The sequence below is a fragment of the Varroa jacobsoni genome, unplaced genomic scaffold (genome assembly GCF_002532875.2).
Source record: "Varroa jacobsoni isolate VJ856 unplaced genomic scaffold, vjacob_1.0 scaffold_549, whole genome shotgun sequence".
Classification (NCBI taxonomy): Eukaryota; Metazoa; Arthropoda; class Arachnida; order Mesostigmata; family Varroidae; genus Varroa; species Varroa jacobsoni.
In genome coordinates, this window is record NW_019213451.1 from 98,225 (window position 1) to 117,008 (window position 18,784).

The 18,784-nt window shown below is 42.3% G+C and overlaps 1 long non-coding RNA gene across 1 annotated transcript; it reads right to left on the minus strand.

Moving 5' to 3' along the window:
* Nucleotides 1-10,011: 10,011 nt before the first annotated feature.
* On the minus strand, nucleotides 10,012-17,843 carry LOC147753342 (uncharacterized). The gene is made up of 4 exons (XR_015311470.1): nucleotides 15,872-17,843; nucleotides 14,872-15,027; nucleotides 11,212-11,270; nucleotides 10,012-11,108 (listed from the first exon to the last, which is right to left on the minus strand). It is a non-coding gene; the product is annotated as an uncharacterized LOC147753342 (long non-coding RNA).
* Nucleotides 17,844-18,784: the final 941 nt, after the last annotated feature.

An 18,784-nucleotide genomic window follows, 5' to 3' on the forward strand; every position in this document is an offset into this window, starting at 1 on the left:
AAGTTACTCGATTCCTCACAAAGCTCAGATAGCACCCACTGCGACTGTCTTTTCGACTATACCGCCGAAGTGTTTTTCACAGAAATAGAGAGGCTCAGAACTTTTGAAGATGGACAACATCTGATATTCGATCGTAACTTGAATGTATGTTTCTGTTCGTTCGTTAACTCGCATGTCCGTTTGCCCCTTTCTCTTTCACATTCATCGGTTGTTTTCCTTTCTCTCTGGTTCGGGTTAAAAAATGCCCCGCTTTTCGTCGCCGTTGCCGTTACTGTCGCCTGTGTAGTGACCATCAATTCAGCAGACATTTGCCCCTGCGCTTGTTTCACTCATACAGAGAGGTGTACCAGAAACACGGCATGAGTATGGTGTTGCTGGATGCCACTACGTACGAAACGAGAGCGACGATAGTCGGCTATCTCTGCAGCCAAGCCATGATGACCATCCATCTATCTCGGTTATTGCAACAATATCGTCATTAAAAAACACCGGCGGTATTATTATTACTGCATTAACGTATACACTGACGAACGCCTGCGTCTGCTGGGTGTTGTCACGTTTTTGCTAGATGCGGCAGTTGCTGCTGTTGAAAGTGTCGATAGCTAGAGCGCTTGGGACCGCTGATTCGCTGTGTTCGTTTGCCACTAACAACAGGAACAACAAGAACAATTCCAAAAGGCCTGCTAAACGGATGAGTTACGTTTTGCTGAAAAACGGACTGTCAGAATCACATACATGCACGGAGACACGCTCACGGTGTCACGACGACATGGCGATAATGCTTACGATGATAAGTTACCACTGTTATTCGCGCCGTAGCGCACCCAAATCAACTTTGGGTACACAAACACAACTGGTCGAACCTGGTGTTCTTTTTATTCTTTCATTAGTCGAATGTAGTAGCGAACCTAGGGAAAAGCTGCAGAGGATGGAGCTGCTGTGGAGTACCCGCAAACTCGCCTAAGTGTTTCTTTGAGTCAACTTAAAGAGACCAATGCAGGCTTTCTAATCTCGCCGTATTTCGTCTGGCTGTCAAAAGTCGTGAGCACTCGCCACTTTTCTCTCTGAATATTATCGAGTCTCTAACAGCACCACTCGCTGCTGTTCACCGCATCTACTCGAGCTCGATAGCTGGTAATAGGCAGTCAGGCTGACAGGGAGCTCATGATGGCTCTCTCAGTCATTCAATCACTCATACGTTCGTTCCCTGACTGGCTGCTGCTACTGACCGCCGCTAGACCATCGCTAACCGGCGACCGGAGCGCCAGTCGAGATGAGTCGATGCTGAGTCTCTGTGAGTGCTGTTCTTGCTGCGGTTGTTCGTGTCGTTATCGCCGGTACTGAGCAACGAGCAGTGATGGCAGCATCGAACGCTGGTAATGGTCAATAATAGATTTCTGATAACTCTTGCCGCCGCTGCCGTCGTTGGCAGATAGCTCTCTTTTTTTTTTCTGTCTCGTCTGTTGGTTCACTGTGCTTGTAGTCGTTGTTGTTGTTGTCGTCGATCGTAACGTCGTGCTGGGTCCGCCATGGCGCTAAAGCAGCAGAAGCGGCAATGGCGGGCGGAGCAACTTGATTTGTTGCGGCTGTTAATGCTACTTTTAGTCGCAGCATCAGCTACAGCAAAAACAGCGCTTGAGGCGACAGCAGCAGCACTAGCAGCAGCGTCATAGCCACACGCAAAGAGACAGTGGCAGCGGCGGCCGTCAATCGGCGGCCGTCAATCAGCGGCGACCGACCATTACCATTGGTGCGATTGCTGGTGTGGAAGAGAACACAAACTCCAACAATGACGGGCAGCAGACGACACCGGAGAGAAGACGATGTCGACAACATCTGCTCGGAATTTGACAGTACGCAAGGGATCAGTATACGAAGACGGAAATACACTTCACTGCAATTGCAGTGACCAGTCTGTGACAAGAGGCAGACAGGAATCGAGCGGCAGATGGCAATAAAAGACTCAGCGTCAACGGCGCCGCTGTCCTTGCCGTTTTTTGTCGTCTGGTGCCTCCGGTGGGAAAGAGCAGACGACGCGCGTTTTCATGGTGGATAGAAGATTTAAACTGTATACTGTATAGCACGCACACTATATAATGATATACTACGGCAAAAAATCAAGCGAATGCCGCATTGAACTGCAGTCGCAGGTCGTAATAGCGCGAGTAACGGAAACGCACCAACCTGCACTTGAGGCATATATAACCAGCCACTGGAAAAACAACATACGGCTGACGGAGATCGGGAAGTCATTTTAGGGACGAAGCGCAATATTTCACACATACGCAACTAATCGGGTAGCCATTATTAATGTCGGCGCTCGGAACCAAACCTTGAAAAATGCGGGCGAAGACCTTAGTGTTTCACACCTGTTATTGTTGCTTTGCTTTCGGTAAATTAGAGCAAACAAAAGTAAACTTCTGTGAGAGATCTTTATACGAAATAAATAAACTCAAACGACTTAAGCGGCTTGCTGTTAACATGATGAACTAAAATAATATAGGACAATATCTTTTTATCGCTAATCTTACCGACATCAAAAAGACAGCACAGTGTTCTAAATAAAATATTTATCTTTTATTTAACATTTCATAAATCGAAATTTGTTATGACTTCACATAACGTTTCTTGTGTAAGACTTGTCCTCGACGCAAAAATGAAGCTAAACCTTCAAGGCATGGTTTTGTCCGTGCATTTTTATTCTAACGATATCAGTTAACTTCTAATCGGAAATAAAACAGCCTAGAGCTATACCTAATCAGCATGAATATTACCTATCGATACAGTACCTGGCCTTCATGAAGCCAAAATAATTGTCTTAGTCATCACGAAAAAAAAAACGTGTCCACGTGAACTTACGCAACTAATGCTGTTTTCATCTACCGTCTTGAACTCTATAATCGTGGAGACGCAGGGCCGTTGACAAGCAATCATCACGTATCATCGTCGTTTAATAATCGATTCAAGTGAATAAATCTCAAGTTTCATTTTAGTTGATCCTTCTGGACAATTCCTACAACGACTGAACGAAGGTACCGTCTGATTCGAGGCACCAAAATAATTAAGTAGAACTTGTCGTCACGGTGAGGCAAACATGTTCGAAGTACTGCTTGACGCCAGTATCGGACATGAAGTCCAAAACATTTATTTTGGATTTGGCTAGAAATAAACAAAACAAACAAACTTACTGGCTTCGTTACGCTCTCCTAAAGTTAATTATTATTATCGTTATGTCATCTATTATTCTGTACCCTTGGCATTATAATAAAATGTACGTTCTCTCCAGAGAGCAATCACACATATATCTGGTTTTGCCTTCCTCTTCTTTTGTTTTTAGCTATTTTAGTTATAATATTGTTTTTCAGATTAAAGCACTCTCGTGATAAAGCATACCTGGGTTCTCTATTTTATGTATCTATGTCAGCGCGTACTGTTATTTAGCTAACTGAGCGTAAGCCCCATCTGAGTAGGTGAAAGAAAACGATCTGGTTCTCCAACCAGTCCTAATGCCGTGTACTGAAACAATTAATAAATATTAAATAATGAGTTGAATCAGCCGCAGTACGCATAGTTTAATCACAAATCACTGCTATGTTGCCATCCCCGATTCACAAGCAGTCTCTGCCTGTTGTCCTCGCGTATTGCATGTATTTCATTACAGGTCCTTTGGATTAAGATCATGTCGGCTGACAGACAGTTGGTTATAATTTATGATGTACGTATACTGGTCTATTCTATCTTTAGAAATTGATTGAACTTTTGTGCTTTGTTACCCTGTCACAGTGTTCACTTGAGGCTTGTTCTTTGTTCATCTCTATTGTCAACTTATATGAGGCGAGATGTAAGCGGACAAGAAAGCCATTGAAATAAGCAAACTCATTCTCATCAACAAACATAAACAAATAATTACTATCATTAATTGACAAATGGTTCTTTGTGTTTGTCCCATTTCAAAAGAAATTCTTGTTTCTATATATATATATATATATACATGTTGGCATGAATACAAAGTCTCAGTGGTTTCCTGACCTTGACTGTGTGTGGTATTCGCTTGTTTGTTCGCAAAGAAAAGCTACTTGACCAGCGCTTTCAAGGAAAAAAATGCGCTACTAGCTATATCTCATGATGTTAACTCTACAAAGACATTATCTCCACACATTCAAATACGGACTACCATGCTGTACAGAGTAGTGGCTTACATTTTTTCAATGGATGGTTTAATATATGTATAGTTTTTAAAGTATCTGTTTATTGACAATAAACTGACGTATCCAAATGATATATAGCAATGCCGAGGCAGCGACTCTTAAATATCTTGTGGCACTCATTTGAACTTAAAGACAAAGTGTCTTAACGTAGAACTTACGATAATAAGGTATCACCAAATGCCTTGTTCTAGCTAACTGACTGGACAGTTCTACGATATTCGGAGTGTTACGACACTCCGAATATGCCTTTATCGACGAATGCTTTTATCGAAGAAAAATAATAGAAAGCAGCTACAGCCGAGAAGCGACAAACAATCGGCTGTTTAGCATTTGGTATAGTCATGCATACGTTGACAGCGCTTATAGTAAGCTCAGATATATTTCTCTCAGTATTTCGAATTTATTCCTTGACAGAACATTGGTCAGCAAATCAAAACAGACTCCACCCGCCCATTTCGAATACAACAACTACAACCAACCGACATATCGACATAGCGGTGAAGATCCCAAACAGGCCGTTACATTTCCAATGCTTCTGCAAAACTCTCTGGCCCGTGTTTCCAATATAAGTAAATGTATGATGGTAGCAACCAAACAGTTGTCGATAATTATGACAGTGTTACGCACAATCAAAACTGAAAACGACAATCATCTATTCAGCGATATAAACCATGAAACAAGGAACTACACAGCTGACCACGTTACGACCAAAAGAACAGGGTCCTCGAAATTTGAAACAAAGTAGTTCAAGACTATGTTCCGCTGCGATATAACAAGTCATCGAGTATGCTTGGATCAGTAACGGTGATGACATTTACATAAATAGTAGATGACCTTGCCGCTAAGATATCGGACAACGCTCGAATATTTTCTCAAAAGCGAGCTTATCGAGAGTGCCAAACATAACGCTAAAATGAGTTACTGTACTGCGAGTCTACAGCAACAAACCGCGCAGTAGCGGCATGACTATACAACCGCTCTACCCAGTGGGGCTGGGGCAGCCATCTTGTGGCCCTGATTTCCGCCTCTACCGGAACCATTCAGTAGGAAAGTCCGATCAATAATTTCTAGTGGTCCCCACAATAGTACAATGGTAATGAATACCCATACTGTCTAGGTGTGCAAACGTGGTCATGATTCGAATTTGTTCCTAGGCGCATCTTGATCCTCCACTATAAATTCATGCAATAAAAGAGTTGATGACTACATAAAAATTCCCTGATTTGCTCAACCCCTCCAGATTACCTGTTATTCGGATTTGTGCTTCCACAGTACCAAAATTGTAGGTGGAACCGACCTTTAGAAGTCATGTATGGAAGGGGTAACGCTACCTAGGAGACGACGGAAATGGCCGGGCTCTATCTGCCACCTCGACTGTGGTCACGTAGCCAGAGTCCTTCGACGGACCACAAATTAATTATTGCCTTTGCAGCGGGTAATTCGTTTACAACAACAACCGATAGGGCAAGCTACAGGCAGCTCGGGAGCTAATCCAAAACGGTCAATGAGTTTGCTGGTCAACAAATCCAACTATGAATTCACACTAAAATGCGGATTTCTGACAAATGTCGATAGTTCGCTGGCAAACATCAAGTGGCGATCCCGATGAGCTCCTGCTCTAAGGTTGACTATCACATACTCCCACAATACTACGTTTCTACAGCACGAAAACAAAACCGAAGGTGGGATACATATAGATGTTGTGCGGCATGAGACAGGGTGCGCGCAGGTCCTGGCCTCCGTAGATATCTACGAAGAAACTCTGGAGGCGGATACTGAAGGTCCAACAGCTAGGGTCGGTCAAAAAAGAAATAGGAGTGGAAAACTGGGTGAATATGAAGTAGTGGGTGAAACTATAGCAATGAGAATCGCGAACGCGTTACGAGCACTGAACAACAGCGGCTGATGCCAGAAAACAATACAACCTTCAAATTTGCTTGTTTTTAACGACACATCTAACTGTTCATCGCGGTGTTTTGGCGTTATGAGATTGACACACTGTTCTGGAACGAAAAGGTCCTGTAAATGCTCCAATGCTGTCGCCGAAGATACCTCGACGGCGCAGCGCGTTCGATTATTAAGGTGCTAGGAGCGTGACCGTGATTTAACCGTACACTTTTTTAGTAAACGACCGGGAAGGACCTCATATTTGTTTTTGGTCCTCGATCGTTTACAGGCGCCGCGAGATCCGGGTACTGTTTTTAGTACCACGGACTTCCTTTTAGTGCTAGATCAACACTAACCTGTCTTGAATAAGGTCGTCGCAAAGTATAAACTTCGACTTGAATCACTTCACTTTCGTCGAATTGCAGTATTAAATTTCGCCGAAGGGGATCCACGATCATTCTGGCTTTCATGGCAATGCTCACCAAACGGAAAACTAAGCAATTCTGTTCGACTATTTCATGAATCGCGGAGTACAGTTGACTAAAGTGTGCTTTGGAGATGGCGAACCCCCAAAGGTATTCAGCCTCATCTGGTCTCCGACTGTCGATCATTTTTGCGTAGAGCTCACTTCGCTTGCACGGGAAGCCAACATACGTTAGCATAAGGCTAAATACAGCATTAAAGTTAATGGAATCCGTTTCCAGTTCCATTGGTTAGCTGTCACTAATATTATTGACGCTTCGCACCGACCGATTCATTCAACAATTATAATGTCGAAAATGATTTACGACGACTCAATTAGCAGCTTGCCACTCGAGACTTTTCAGGACCGAGTTTAAAAGCCCAGCGATTTACCCGAACTAAGCATCATCCGTCAGTATAGCTCAGAAAGTAAACCAGTCGAACCGTGCTATATCAGGAGAAGGTCTAAAATCGCTTACACCTTTCTTGACTGCTCGCAGACTATCTACGCAAACAATGCAAGCGACTGCGCGCTCCTAACGGTCGAATCCCGGCTAGCTTCGAGTAACAGCGACAGCCCTGCAGCGACCTTTACCCGGTCTGCAGCCGTTGACTGTACAGAGGGCAGCACGAGCAAGGTCATTTGTTGTATAATGAAAATCTTCTACTGCACCGTTGGCGTATCGTGGAAATGCGTAGAACGCCTGCCTGTACTCGAAATACAATAATTGCAGGCACCGTGAGGATGGTATTTTTGAATGATCCGAACACCGTGAATATCTCGATGCTTGGCAAACTTCACGTTAAAACTCGTCGCGAACTGAAAGTGCCGCTCGAACCTGGAAAATCTGAAGCTCCATAAGGAAAACAGGTTTGCGAAGAGCTATCTTCTACCGAAGATCGAGAGCAACCGACCGTTGCCCGCCGTCGTCTTCGCTACTGTCACTGTTACCTGCGCCATTATGCACTTCAACAAAGACAGCAGCTTTAAAAGTGTACTTTGAAACCTAGTTATGATACTGAAGTTTATTTGATTGTGCCTGCACTGTAGAAGGAAAGCCGCTAGGCCACTAACTATGTCATTCCACACCGGGTTTCGCCAGAGAAGTTCATTTTTAAACCGACGCAGCAAAATTACTTAGCACTTGAATTAACAACTAACAAAGCTGGCGGACGACCACCAGCGAAATCACCGCTTGTCACCCCCACGCTACTTATTGACGATGCTAACCCGATAAAGGCAACGGCTCAGAAGCCAGCACCAATAAGTACCCTCTTTGTTTCGCCAAGCTGTTTATTAGAGGGTCAAAAGTCAACGCATTTCAATACTTTGGGACATTGGCATTACAAAGAAAGACGCTTTTCTGAGGTATGTGAGAAAGTTAACTTAGCCATCTTACCCAAGCCGAGGAAATAACGTCTTCGGAGCACAACACTCAAGACCCCAAATGACGTCATTATAAAAAATGTTGAAGACAAAATTGAGAAAAAGTTAACTTCGTTGGCCTTTGCAAAAAAGAGTTCGCTCTGACAGCGACCCAAAGGCGTCGGACAAAACACAGACATAGAGAAGGTTAAAACAACCAGGGAAAAAGGACCTCGTACTTTTCGGTCCCCGTAAAATCAAGAGCGCGTCTGACAAGAGCAACTGGAAAGTCATTATAAGATCCCGCAAGTTTAGGGAAACAACCTCTTACCTTCAAGGGTTGATCTCCTCACACATATAGGGGATTCAATAGGGAGACTATTTACGGGGCACAACAGCAAAGGCTATAGGAATCCCTCTAAGATGCGTCCTGGTGGAACTTTGCAAATTGCATTCTGAATAACGAACTTACCCGCCGACGTTAAGCTGCAAAAACAAAGGAACTGTGCAGAAAATATCACATCAACTGAGTTCTGGAAATGACTGAAGCTTTAATAATGGAGGAACACTTTCTAAAGCCAAGCCAGAAAAGTGTGAAGCTATCGGCCCAGCCACAGCAAAAAAGATACGATGGGGTTTATGTTATGGTCAGCAATACCCTGAAAGATTAACAGGACGTCCAAGAACCTCCGAGTGATCCACACGGATGCCCTTGTTAAACGTACGGCGGGAAAGAGAGCAAGATGGGTCGAAAATTGCGCGACTGATGTCTAGGGTAGGGGAAACAGTGGAAAGTCTACTAGACATAACATTGAAATCAAAAGTTCTCTACGTCATTCTGAACGGATTCGTAATTACGGCGACAAAATAGACGTACGCGAGCTAATACACTAAGTATATGGCAAGGATAATAATCGAGGTGTAAAGTAGTTGACAATAGCCGTATTCTGGACCAAAACACGGATATGCTATACTGTAGTATAACGTAATAGGCTTTATGGGCAGCTAAGGCACTACACAAGTGACATGTTTATGGACATAGTCAATTCCAATCCTGACAAGCGGATATCTGTGTGTACCGAGCATCCGCCGTTCAAATGTGACGCCCTCTAAAATGCATGACAGTATTTAGAATAAAAAAGTTCGACACGATAGGCACTGATTGAAGAGGTCGTAGAAAATATGCCTAGATTAGATTGCAATTAGATCCAAAATCAACATGTTGACAGTGAAATACAAAATAGAAAGTTTAAAAAGACGCGGACCAGTAAGCCTTAGGAAGGGTTACTACCGGACGTTGAACCATAATACCTCGAATATTTAAATCTCCATCCTTCAGAAGTAATGCAAAACGTATACCGGTACCTGGTTGAACATCCTTGAACGATAGCGATTAGTGGGAATTATTCTGTTTGTTTTATCCTAGTTTAAAGCTGTAACTGGTGAAAGGTGAAGCTCATACTTGGCCCCCACATTTGGAATACTTAGGTAACCTACAGCGTGCATAAATGCATTCGCCATACCCCTAAGGAAAAGCCACTTGAGCCATGGTGGTGCCCCCATACAAAATAACAAGTTGAACTTTGCTGCTGAAGGTTTTGGCTACGCCTGGTTGTCTATCCTAGTGCGGGCACCGTGCACTGGCGATGATCACGCTGGCCACACGTTGTTCTCTCGCCTCACATCTAATGCACGACGACACTTTGTCACTCACGAGGTCTGTAAGTGACTAAATAACTTTGTCAAACGCCTGACTTAAACATGCCAAGGCAGCTTTAGTGAACGATGTCGGCCGATGTTTCGTATTCTGATCAATGTTGTTTTTTAAGAATTTCTAATAGTGCTTCGTAACCTGCCACGGCCATCATATGTCGCGAATCGGATGTCTCTCAAGCAAGTATATTGGCCTATTTCGCTCACACTAATCTCATCCGATCAGTGCTCGTATCAGCGGTTACCGTACTATGACCATTGTCAAAACAGTATTGAACTACTTGATCCATCCATCTTCTGCGCCATTTCAATTGTACCTTGGACATTTTCTTCTGATACGGACCCCGAATTCGATCAAAGTTAAAGATGTCCGTTTATTTAAGAACAGCATCCTTCACAGATAAAATGAACTCTTGTTGGCGAGCCGAAATGCCAAATCGGACGAGGTGGCAGCAGACATTTTATGTAATAGATTCTTCCGATGGTCACTGACCGATAGTCTTTCTCACAGCTTTTTTGCCCTCGCAAAAATTATGCAACTTAGTTATATGACGCGACCTACATCTGCTACTTAACCGACGGACTCCGATGTGTCTGGGCAGAAATCCAAACGATCTGTGATTTGTATAAGTTTAACCGTCCCTAGACAAAATAATCGAAGGAGAAAAAGTTATCAAATGGATAGTTTGACGCTCGTTTCGAGTGAGTCGTCTACTCATTAAGTAGATTTAAATTATACGCCGCTATTTCTCCTATTGAGTATGGCAAGTGTTGAACATGCTAAGTAATTACATCGGAGATGTCATTTATCTTGGTAAATGAGTCACTTACTATACCATTATGCATCTAGTGGCAACAACACAACGAATCTGGATAAAATTTTTTACAGTAGTACATGAGGCTAGGTTTAGACGGGAACGACTCTTGCGTTTTATACCTGTAGCGTTGTTAATGGGTTTCATTTGTTTCAAAATAATCACATAGTAGCTAATCGGTTGGGGTATTCAATACGGCTAAAATTCGGGTTTAGAGATGCCAAATGTTGCACAGGGAACAGTTGATTAATTGTTGGGCTTTATCTGGATGATCCAACGAACGATCTCTACTCGTAACGCGTCGCTGTGTTTCATGCTTCGATCAGCCGTAATAGAAGCAATATGGTGAAACGGCCTGCAGCTCGGAAGATCGTTCCTCGACCGAACTTGATCGGTATTTGAAGTTCACACGAGCTTTACACAGTCGTTAGACATGTCTTTGAATTGGACATCAGGAAAAGGCACCGCCATTATCCGAAAAGCTTCTTCGTCTAACTGAGCTTTGCCTGGTTTACCTGAATTCTTCTAGGCGTCCTGGCTCGACAGCGAACTGCGATCGCGTCGATGCTGCGGCGCATTTCACGGTGCTCTGCGCGCTAATTCAGGCCTAGGCTAGTTCAGGACCAGGCGGCAATGCTGATTAGACAGGAAGGAAATCTAGATGAGAAGGAAAAAATGTGTTATTATTACAATTTTAATTTCGTGCTGGTAGTTGAAGCGTCGGTGGCGTTGAGCAACAGATATTGATGAGGCTACTGACCGTAGTTGAACTGTTATGGATGAAACACGCGTATACGAAACGAGACAAAAGCTGTTAAACTGAAAAAAAAAAAAAGAAAAAAGAGATACGATAACTTCATTTCTATCGCTGACTTCTGCGTTTTCACCTCATAGATGATTAGTTAATCTTTGGGCCAGCAATATTTACTGAACACCTCGTGATCGGAATAAATCATCGTAGTAATTTTCATGAATCATTAACACTATCTACAGTTTAATGCTGAGATATACGACGTATGCCATGAACTTCACGACAAACCTACCAGTGAACAGACTTGGACACGTCATAAATAGCCTCGCGAGCTTCTAAACATGCGATCGTGATTTTGCATAAAAGGCGTACACCGATGAATAGTTGCTATTATCATTAATATAATTTTTATAAACGTTATTTACTTGATTTCAGGCATCGTTTTCTGTCTTTAAATAAAACGACGGCAAGCGGCAAGCTAGCTCCATTAATTGCATCGTCTTTATGCCTTCGTGTGCACTGCTATGCGTATAGTACCTGTTTTATTCCACATTCATAAAAAAATTTTCGCTCTTTTTATGTTGGCACAGGTAATACTAGAATGTACAACACGTGTATGTATATACATAGGGTGTCGCCAAAAATGTGTGCACGATTTGAATAATGATAATTTCACCCGTTACAATTTATGTCTAAGTTGTGAAGGAAGCTACGTAAAATGTATAACTTTTTTTCTTGTTTAAAATCACTGCCCTTTCGGTCAGTCTACCACGTATAACGGCCGCCTATTGATTCCCAAACATGTTACTTATCTTGCTCAACTGTGGCTTTTGAATTTTTCAGTGTCGTCGGCTTTCTGAATTGAACTTCGTTTTTTAGGTGTCCCTACAAAAAGATGTCTATTGGCATCGCCTAGAAAAACGAGCAAGGTATAAATAGGCAACAGAATTTCTTCGTCCGATCCATCTCTTTGGAAAATTCTCATCAAAATATGTTTTTCTATACTTCATGATAGTGTGCAGCAGGTATTTCGTTCTATCGAGAATAAGAATTCCATCTTCACCAAAGTCTTCCCAAATGCATAAGCAGGCAGACCGTTCCTCACGCCTCGTAAGCGAATACTGATCGAAATAAATCATTATAGTGATCCCCATATTTCGTTAGCGCTGTTATGGCGTTCACTAGCTACAAAATATATAGATTATTTGTATGTTCTCTATATTTTTATTGCTATCATCATTCAAGTAATTGTCCAAAAACGCTTCACTCAAAGCGCCGCATTACACAGTAATCTCCGATAGAATTATACAGTGTTTCTGCGTAACGTGTTAATCTTAAATCGTCCAGCGAATGTCGACTGATTCGAATGTAGCCTTTTAGGCCATCCTCTTCAAAAATTGCGAATCTACCATTGGAAAAACCATTTTTCTTCGGTTAGATAGCATGTATTATTGTTGAAACATAATTGCGATAGACACTTGGTTTGCTGATGCTAAGCTCATAACTTTCCGCCAGTCTTTGTTGACTGCCGAATGTCTTCCGGAACGTTGTCTACAAACCCCCGGAATAGTTCCATCCGTTTCAACCTTACATTTTACCTCATTAACTCTAAGCCGTGTTGACAGGTCTGTCGGAAACCTTATCTTTGCACTTCTGCTGCATTGTCATGCCTCGAATGGCATTTCAGATATATTTGCTAGTTTAGGTCTAGCTAATATTTCTAATTAATTTCATCTTGAAAAGAAAGAACAATCCGAAAACTATGGCCCGTTATATCGTACACTTGCTTCGTTGGTACACTCTGATATTGGAATATATATGTGTATACATACGTATACGTGTAGATGGGGTATGTACGGCGCATCATCCCCGTTTGCATCGATCGTGGCGCCGATAACTTCAGTCATTGTTTGTAATAAACGGACTGGTAGTAACGGTAGCGGCGTTAGTCAGAAGTCATTGCAGATGTCCTTCTGTACTGCTGGAACTACTAGTAGGTGTAACCGCCCTGTACCTGTATTCTTCTTCACACCTTCGCTGGTTGACGGTGCATCTTATGGCAGATTTTCATTGTGCCACAGGTGTGAAACGTGCTTCATTCTATTTGGCGTTCGAGCTGGGCACTTATTTTATGTGATATGTGTATGTGCACCTGTGTGTACATATGTGTCTATAAAAATGTCTCTCTGTATCTGAGAGTGGTACATATCTGTCGACCCAGGTGCTACCCGGTTGGATGCAAAGGGTAAACGTTAACGCTGCTGTAACTAATTCGCGCTTAACGTCAGTCGTGCGGCGCGATGGAGCAACAGTGGCAAGGGTGACTCCTGTGCTGATGGGTGTACGTCAGACGATAAATGTTTTTTTTTTTTCATAACAATTCGCTAGTATAGCAATACATATTAGCGTCAGGTTAGCTCTTTATCCTAAAGACCGTCACATATTTTCTAGTTTGTTGTTAATGTTGAAGTCGACAATGTAAAGAGAGAAAAAGAAGTTGCTTACGAGTGTCATTATTTCACTAGCTTTCCCGGTCTGCTGTTGGAGACATGTAACTTTGAAGATGTTCGCCTTGCCACCCGCCAGCATTATGTCTTCGTATCTTCTTTTTGCAGATTGCTCACTTGAAGCATTGTGTTACACGAAAAAATCAATTCAACTTTATAACTTCTTTAAATTCAAATTAACCGTAGCTGACAGCAGGAGTCCAATAAAATCGCTACTGGCTTGGGAAAAAGCCAGTAAGATGTAGAGATTTCTGTGCTATCCGCACACTTCTAGAATACAGTCGTTTCGGCTTCTACTCGTAGGCCTCACTATTTTGCTTTAAACAAGTTATCGCAATCTACGCAACATATTCTTCTTTTGTATTTAGTTTTGTAGATCTTAAGCAAAAACCAGCAATCAACGTATGATGAAAACATAAAGTTACCATCTGTGAACAGCAAAGTTTTCAAACTGAGAGACAGAAGTAAAGTTTGAAATAGAACAGTGAAAACGACTGTAATCTGTTACAAGTTGAATAAACAAGATGTTCATGAATAAAAAGTGCCTTCGCTCCCAGTCTCTCATAGCTTTTGACAGCGTATATCATAACGCAGTACGCAAAGCGCTGGCGCAGCATGCACTGAATTCTCTCGATCAATCACCATTTTCTTGGTACTTGATGTGTTTTAATTGTACATTAAGCAACTTATAGCAAATACTCGTAGAACATACGTGAACGTTGTTAAGATTCACACACACACACGTTCAAAAATACTGCACAGAAGAACATTTTCGTATCACGCACATATGATATATATATTGTTTATAATAAAATAATAGGATTTAACCCGAACAGCCCGCGAACGATATTCGCGGCCACAACGTAATAGAAAAAACACTATCTAGTAGCTTTTTCTATTTGTAAGTTGCTGTGACAGAGGCAAAGAGGATTTAGCAATTCACACTTCCATCTATACGAGCGTAATGTATCATATTGAAAGTGAGCGCGACGACGACTCAGTGACCGTATATATATATACGGTCATAAAACTTAGACTTAAGGTCACTTTCGTAGAGGATCAAAATCATTTCGAATACGTCATGGCTGGTCTATTCCGTGGGTGATCATTCATAAATGGCTGTTCTAAACAGTATAGAGACGTAAATCAGTGTGGCAGTTACTTTTCACTTCTGACTGGCTGGCTGGCCGAATGGTCTTCCTCGGCCATAACCGAGGCAGTAGTAGAACGCAACAAACGATCGTTTGTCTTCTGGCATGTTGACTATGTGCGGTGATTCGGTTTTTTCGGGGCAGCATCATTCGATTAGTGTATGTGTCTGAAACGATACGAACAGAAAGAACAAACAAATTGTTTCAATAGCCTCGATACACTAAAGGCTAGATAATGTTTTTCTAATAAATTGTTGTTTATACAATTATCTTGAGTGAAAGTGTATGGGGAATAGGAGCGGTTCGATCATAACGAATCTAACTTAAAGTACACAGTTTACACTAGAGCTTCGACTAGCTCGAAGATGAGAGTTTTCTCTAGAGGAAGGAAACACGATGAGACTGGAATTCATTTCTACGGAATAACCCATGCACCATTGTGGCTGTAGTGGATGCGTTAATAATCTCGATTGATCTTAATGCCACTAGGTTGACTGGAATAGGTCGAACTTTCGCTAACTCAAAGCTGACGAGTAAATATTAAAACGAACGAATTCGATCTTCACTGGATCCTATTTGTCATCATGTGCGTGTTTCAGATGCACCTCCCATACCCTCCCGCTGCCCTCGCACCACTGCATCAGTCGCCCCCAGTTCATTTACTCCATCGTCTTCATCTTCATGTATCGACAAATTATCAATGGCAGCAGCAGCAGCAGCATTGTCAGTCGTCGCAGTTGGTGTCGTAATTGTCTAATCATGACGATAATAATAGTCGGAGAAGAGAATCATCCTTTCCGAACCGGTTAACTCGAGGCGAGCTGGCTAGCTAATTGCTCCCGTAACGTTATTCCGGGACACAGTGCCCTTCGCGTTGGACTACTACTACTGCTGTTCTGACAAGACAGATGTGTTCAGCTCGACATGTTGACTTTCAATTCGTGTTGTGCTGTACCGTGTCATCTCCGTTGTATAATTGCCGCTAGTACAACTCGCCCCCTCGCGCTTTACCTTTTTCCTATCGGTTCGGCCGAAGAACGATCCGCCGACGAATCACCGAATCGAGCGGACGCTTGTTTCTTTCGCGAAAGCAGACGAAGCTTCACAACTAGTAGTTATTCACAACTATTCGAAATTCGACTGTTCGAGATTCACACTATTGCCATAGGACAGCCGCAGAAACCGTAGTCACAAACGCTGTCGCTGGTTTAACGCCGTTGCCGGTTCAACACACGAGATGTCCATTCTTGCGGATCGGTAGACAGACGACGAGTAGAAGGGGTCGACAACTCCGCAGCCTCTGGCACTGGGGCCAACACGAGAAGCGAGATTTCTTGCCTCGCTTCTGAGCCCCGGTTTCAGCATTTCACATTGGTCTAGCCCAACACCGGTTCACCCAGCCGGGCGCACAGCTTCTGCAAGCTGCTCTGACTGGTACCGACTGCGCAGCGGCGACGCAGGCAGTGAGCAGTATTTACTTATTGGCGATGTGCGAGTTGAAAATTGGTCGAAGTGATTGACGGGTCCCTGGTTGTTTTGTGGCAACAACGACAATGGCGGTGATGAGACCAGGACCCGTTGCTTCCTTCTAATCAACCTGGCTGCTTGTTCTACCGCTGGGCGTAGTAACAGTGCAGCTGTTGATTTCGAGGGACGAAATGCCAGCAGCGACAAGCTTCTTCCGAATCGACTTTGCTGTTGTTACTAGTGGCGACCATCCAAGTAACCACTATTAGTCGCGCCGTTGTCAATATTGTCGCAGTCGTCGTCCGCTTCCATATCGTGCCGTTACCGCTCATACAAGCAACAGCCTCAGTAAAGAGTTTATTTAGAGTAACGTTACGGGTGTTATTGCTGAACAAAGCGCAGGATTCCTATTCGTTCATTATCTTTCTCACTGGGTTTGCTTATCTTCTTTTTTCATCACCTTCCTTCTCATGCTGACCCGCTTGCCCAGGCTATATGTATACCAAGACACTGCTGGAAGCCGCCGACGACGACGACGACAAAAACTGAAATAGATTTGTACGCATATAGATTAACCCGCCAAAGTAGTGTCAACTGCTGTCTTAACAGCGCTTCATCAAGACCGCAACACGGCGGAAAGCGAAGAAAATTTCAAAAAAATATTCTTGCTAACAGTAAACGGGCCGGACAAAAAAGTGTGCTAGAGGGAACATAATAATATTATTAGTATTATTATGATGATGATAGAATATATTTGAGGTAAATGGACCCAAGACGCGGTGATATAATGTTGAGTCGACAAGTCAAGCGCGATGCGATTATTTCAAAAATTAGGTTTTTCAACCACGATCGCCTACGCAATAGCTAAGAAAAGTGGTTCTGAAAAGCTTTATTAGTGCGTTGACGAATGTTAGCGTTCGTTCATCACATTTATTTGTAAATTCAAAATTTACAGTACCGAAAGTAGATATAGTTGTTGACTATAGTCGCTATAGGAGTTTTCCTTAAAAACCTTCAGAAGAGACTTCATTTTTAAGAAGTTGGACCAATCAAATATTTCGCTTCGTAATGGGTCATCCATCCTTTCGTGTTGACCTCACTTCTTAAGCACGAAAACCGAAATCTGATGACGTTCTCGTGTGACACTTTGTACACAGACTAATGCGGTGGTAGTTGAGTTTTTTCGGCTTATAAAAAAGAAAGACAGTGTTTCGTGGCCAGCTATTCGGCACGTCATGACATCTCCGTCCTTATTGGGACTAGTACACCTATATGTAGTACCTCATTTCGGCTGCTTGGTCACCCGCCCGCACTTTTCATTAGCGCTAATATTGTAATAGAATACGCATCTGTCAGGAAACGATAGTACGTTACGGGTGTTAATAGACTGCTGAAACGCGGTTAAACAACCTGTGAGCTGGACTCTTAATTCAAAACATTTCTCTTCACGCTAAATCTACCAATTGGGTCCGTTTGACAGTTGGCCATTTTATTCGTAAGTTCATATATTTAAAGGTTATCAAGTCGCTACCGAAAATCGTCGTTTAATTAGAAAAAGATCATTTGTTATAAATAATGTGCTTTTTTTTTTTACAATTCAAACGAAAATGAACCATTGTTCGATATCTGCGTACTGAACGAATTTCCACAAAGATGAACTCGACAGTTTATATTTTTGCTACTTTAGTGAGCATCTGAAAAATCCAAATGAAATGTCCATAAGAGAGTCGTTAATAGAATTATTATATTTAAAGAGCTCGAAAATGGCCCACTTTAGATATTTACGATTTTGTTTTATATATAAGCTGATAGCCAGTTTCGATAGGGAAATATCAGTTCCTAGTTGCGTTGTCGAGGCAAACTCAAACAGTTATTCTTTTTGGAGCTTCTGTATCTTTTTACACCTTTAGGACTTTCTGAGCTCTTGCTCTTTCGGGACTTTTGGACAGATATCCAAAATTTACTTCCGCTGAAATTTTTTGTATGGTGCATATTTTTGCGTCATTTTAGCGGATTCACACCTCTCGCATGATACACGCTTGCTACTATAACGAAGAATTATTTCGAAATGACTAGCGAGAGGTGTAAGTCCCAAATGGAAGATGTGATCGCCGCGAGTGGTGATTATATTGAAAAATGATCAGCTCTTCAAAACAGTTTTTAATTTTTATGTAAAAGATCAGTGCGTATCAAAGACTGCTTTTTGAATCATTTTAATTAACTCTCGAGCCTTTTAAATCTAAATTCTATTGCGAGTCTTCAAGTTTACCTTATGAAAATCTTTTTTGCTTCCTTAGGGTGTTGCATAAAAAGTGGCAATAACGTAAACGATCAATTTCAGGTCTTTAATTTTGGTAGGAGTTTTTCCCGTGTTGCATACATTGCTGATCTTCGCCTAAATTGTGAAAACGACGCGATATTTTTCGTCATTATGAAAAATAGTTTTGTTCTAGAAAG